Source organism: Otolemur garnettii, unplaced genomic scaffold (genome assembly GCF_000181295.1).
Source record: "Otolemur garnettii isolate 467f Iridium unplaced genomic scaffold, OtoGar3 scaffold00003, whole genome shotgun sequence".
Classification (NCBI taxonomy): Eukaryota; Metazoa; Chordata; class Mammalia; order Primates; family Galagidae; genus Otolemur; species Otolemur garnettii.
The window spans coordinates 38,470,056-38,474,963 of record NW_003852398.1 but is presented as its reverse complement, the minus strand read 5'-3'; the positions used below and the strand labels follow the sequence as shown (position 1 = coordinate 38,474,963).

The 4,908-nt window shown below is 47.7% G+C and overlaps 1 pseudogene; it reads right to left on the bottom strand.

Annotated features, from left to right (window-relative positions):
* Nucleotides 1–1,306: 1,306 nt before the first annotated feature.
* Nucleotides 1,307–4,065, bottom strand: LOC100966302 (annotated as a pseudogene).
* Nucleotides 4,066–4,908: the final 843 nt, after the last annotated feature.

Sequence of the window (4,908 nt, the reverse complement as noted above, 5' to 3'; positions counted from 1 at the left end):
TAAAAGTATAGAAAGGACCTTGAGGGGGCTGTCAGCTCCCCTAGAGAGTGAGCTCCCTCACGCTTGGAGCATGACCCCTGAGCTGGCCTGTTTGTCCTGGGAGGGCCTTTTATTGCCAGCATCACACTGCTAGCAATTGGCGGTCAGGGACATAAACCTCCACTGCCCAACTTGGAGCCTATGGCCTTAACCGTTATGCTAGTATGTTAAATGATACTTTGAGCTTCTGATTCTCACTCTACCCTCACCACACTGCTTCATGCCCTCCTTACAAGGTTCAGGGCATGGCCTGAGCCCCTCTAACACAGATATTCCTCCCTCTCCATTCTGCCAAGTTAGAGCCATACCTGGTGGGTGAGAACAAACCTAGGACAGCCCTAGAAGCCAGAATGTTCACATAATTTTTATGACCTCCTTCATTCAGCTCAGCTCAGAAAGGACACTGCTGGGTGGGCTACTATTAAATGTGAGGGCATCGGGAGGACACTAGGACAAGGCTGTTGGGAAAATGGCCTCCAAGAGGCCAACAGCAAATCTCACCCACCTCCACCTCCCAGCCTGCAGCTCAGGAAGATTTATGGTGCTGCACAGATGGGTCATTCTTGAGATAAAGGTCATAGATCTTGCAACTGACAGGCCCCCTCAATCAGTGCTTCAGGAAAACTTCCACAGCTGATAAATGAGCTGTCACTTAGGCCTCAGCAACGGGCTTCTAAAGGTCTCCATTGCTTAGGATTTCTCATTTATCCTCCAGGAGGAACATCCACCCCCTTGATACCAAATATAGCAAGGAAGATGGCTGAAGTGGGGTCCTAAGAGGAAGCCTTCCCTGCCTGGCCCTGTCCTGCCTTGGACCCCCACTCAGCAGCAGTTGCCAAGTGGACAGGGAGCATCATTAGTGCTTACAGACAAGGAGCCCCACATGCAATCAATGTCCAGCCAAAATAACCATGAATGTAAACTCTGAGCTGACTGACTGGTGAAGAGGAAGTTACTTGCATTCAAAGACAGAAGGCTAACAGGAGTTTTGAAGTGGCCAACATTGCTGGCTATTTGCCCAAAGTCCACTCTCCCCTTCTTTGTCCCAAGGCAAACTCTGAGTTTGTTTAGAGCTGCCACAAGCTAAACACATTTATCTGCCCCAACTCACGTGCAGCTGGGGCACTGAAAGAACACTATATGGGACTCCACCAGGACTTTTGGGAAGGTTTTGCCTTCCTGTTCACTCTCTCTCCCTTCCTCCACTCCCCCCCCCCCCACCGCCACAAATAGGACTCTTTATTTGTCATTATTAAAAGCCTGAATTTTAGACAGATTCTTGGTCTGGTGGTTCATATCCATCAGCTTGTTCAATTTTATCACCTGTCTCACCCCAGTAGCTTTTTCCAGAACTATGATCTTCACCATGAAGCTCCATGAGTTTTCCCAGTTCAAACTTCGGTTTCTTCAGCATTGTTACTTTTCTAATGAAGACATCATGGAGAGGATAGATTGGCACACCTTTTCTATGTCTTTCCAATGCTTTCTGGAATCAATTTTTTGACAACTTCTTGCAAGTCATTCATCTGCACCTCTCTGGTCATAATTTTCATCATTTCCTTATAGATTTGGCGAACTTGTTGGTGCTGGGCATGAGAGGTCTTCCATATCTGATTGTTGCATTTTTCAGTACAGCCAACACAGAATGGACAAAGGAAATAACTATCAATAGTCTTAACATCAACATGAGCTTCAATCATAGTCTGCCACTTTTTAACCATAGAACACACTTTGTCACAGGCAAGATCCATGCCATGGAAGTTAGTCAGGCAGTTTTATTTTTTTATTTTTTTATTTTTATTTTTTGAGACAGAGCCTCAAGCTGTCACCCTGGGCAGAGTGCCGTGGCATTACAGCTCACAGCAACCTCCAACTCCTGGGCTCAAGCGAGTCTCCTGCCTCCGCCTCCCAAGTAGCTGGGACCACAGGCGCCCGCCACAACACCCGGCTATTTTTTGGTTGCAGCCGTCATTGTTGTTTGGCGGGCCCGGGCTGGGGATTCAAACCCACCACCTTAGGTGTACGTGGCTGGCGCCTTAGCCGGTTGAGCTATAGGCGCCGAGCCAGTCAGGCAGTTTTTGCCCTAAACATCTTCAGCAATCAGCTTAAATTTTCTAAATGCATCTTCATCACTCTGCATATCAGCAAGATTCACTTCAAATACACAACCTTTGAGGCCATCAGATGCAATTTTGGTTCCTTGAGTCCTGATAACTAGTGTTTTTCCAATATTTCTTATATTGAACATAGTAGGTGTCTTCACATCATACCAATCTTTCTTAGAAAATGGATCAACCACTTTCTTCTTGGCTCCCTTTTGCCTACCTTTCATAAGGTGCTTGTTCTTGCCAACTGTCACGTTGGTGCTCAGCAAGCCAAAAGGCCCCTCCCTTCCTTTTAATGCCTGTTGTGCAGATGTGGAAATAGTTATAGAGCAGCTATCTTGCAACATGCTAAGATGAAAGAGCAAAAGGACTTGAGACATGGAGGCACAGTGGAGTTGCTGTGCCAGCCCTGGAATGCCAGCCTCTGCACTTGTGGCTATGGAAGCAAAGTAACCAATCCTCTGGTTAAGCCATTGTAGTCATTTTACTATCACAACCCTCAGTGATAGAGTTCAAGCTTGATTAGTGGATTATGTACAACCTTTCTTTGAGGAAGCAAAGTAGCCCGTTACCCATTACCAGATGTGGTAAAGATGGAGACATGGAAGAGTCATTGTTTTTCGCTGTACTATGATTTACAAGGCTAAGTTTCATTCTAACCTCTCAGGTCCTTGCACCACTGTCTCAAATGCGTGTTTCTGGACTTCCCCAGCACTGCGTGCATTTGCCTAGAGGCACACCTTGGCTACGTATGCACCTTAGCGGGACCCCCTACTGGGTCACTTCTCAGGATATACCCCAACAGAGAATCCTTACTCTCTATCTTTGCAGCATGCCCTTCATAATTACTGGTGATCTCACAGAGGAGAAAAAATTCAACTCTACCAGAATCCCATTCTCCTGGCTCTGCCTCAGGCACTAATAGACAGGAGCTGTCTGTGGGCTAAGGAGAGGGCCCATGTAAACTACCGGTGAACAGCAGCCAGCTGCCTCTCCACAGCCCCAGGCCCCCTCTGGGCCCCAGTCTTCCCACAGGCAAACAGGCAAATGCAGGGGCTGCATTTGACAATGTCTAAAATCCCAGTCACATGTCCCTTCCTGTGGGCACTGACCCTGGAGCAGCAGGAGGACCTGCATGGGCAGAAAGGGATGGACCAGGGGGATGCAGACTACCCAGTGAAAATCACATGAAGCTGGTAGAAACAAAAGATGTTTTTATTAAAATAAAACAGCTGGTTAGGGTCAAGTGACCCTATTTGTAAACTTTAGGAAAATAAGTAGGTAGAAAAGCTACTAAACATGATGTTACTCTGGAACTCTTCCAAAATGAGGAGAAACCAGGCCAGCAGAATACAGAGGGGAAGGGAGTACTGGATAAGATAAAGTCCTCATTAGCCATCAGTCCCTCACCAGGCCCTCTCAGAGGCAAGACAAGGCCCCATAGCACAGGGCTGCAGAGGGGGTCTCTGAGCTCTGCCTCCCTGCCCAGCCTTGAGGGCCAGATAGTGGCAATCCCCTATTTCCAGAATGCACCCATAGAGTATTACCCTCTGGGATTTGGGAATGACACATCAGCAAGCAGCCTCAGTAAGGGGGCCAGAGTCTATCCACAGGGGTCTGTTCACTAACCCGTCATCATGTGAAATATGCAAAGTATCACGTGGTCATCTGCCTCCACAAAGTGTTGTGACGATTAACTGGAATTAAAGTGCTCAGCACAGGGCCTGGCACACAGTAAATGTGCAATAAATGATAGCTGCTATGGTTATTGAAATGACTATGGCCTGAGCCCTCTTCTCAGGCTGATGCTCAAACTCAATCGTGGGTCACAAGAGCCAGTGGGTTCTATCTAGGTATGTTCCACTGCTCACTTACAACACACCTTCAGATGAATGGACTCACTTCTCTGGTTCTTCTCCATCCCAGGGGGACAAACTCCCATCTGCCTTCCAAGAGGGCTGTGGTGGGGCTCAAAGAGGCCAGACTTCATCCTTTTGAGCAGGTTTTACCTGCTCTACAAATGCAAAAGTCATTCCAGCCTCCAACTCCCCATTCGGGGGCAAGAGGTGGAAGAACAGAGTTACAGTAAAGGCCAGTCTGGGGGAGAGAGGTAAGGAAGGGAAGGGGCTACCATGTAGGTCCTGCTCACATGCCTTTCTGCCTTCTTCCATCTATTGTTCCTGAATGCCAACCAGTGCTAGGCTTCCAGCATGCAGAATAAATTAAGAAGGCTGTGTCATCTTGGAGCTCAAAATTTACTTTCCCACATATGGGGAGAATCTAGCCGAGAGGTTCTATTTGTTCCTTGGGTCTCTCCAGCTTAAAGATGAGCCTGACCCTTCTGTGCTGTCCCATTGTCACCTGGTACAGAACAAAGCCACTAACATCCTGCAGGGGCCTGAGACTTCCCAGTTTATTAACCAGAGCAGGAACTCAGGTCCCTACGCAGGATGCTTTGAGGAGTCACAGCTAAGCCAAGTATCTGGGCCCACTTCATAAAAGGGTCACATGCCAAATGGTGATGCCAACTTAGCCAGCCATCTTACCCTCCATATCTGATGCCCAGAAGTTCCGAGTGATTACCTGGCAGTTGCTCACACTACTTGACACCTACAGGGCTATTCTATATGAGCTTCATTGAAGAAGGTCTTTGTGGGTCTGGCATTGTGCTGGGGCCAGGTCACAGAGACCAAACGAATCCAGACCCTGTCCAGCAAATCTTAAAGAGAAAAACTTTTAAATCCAAAGATTCCCAGAGGAATCA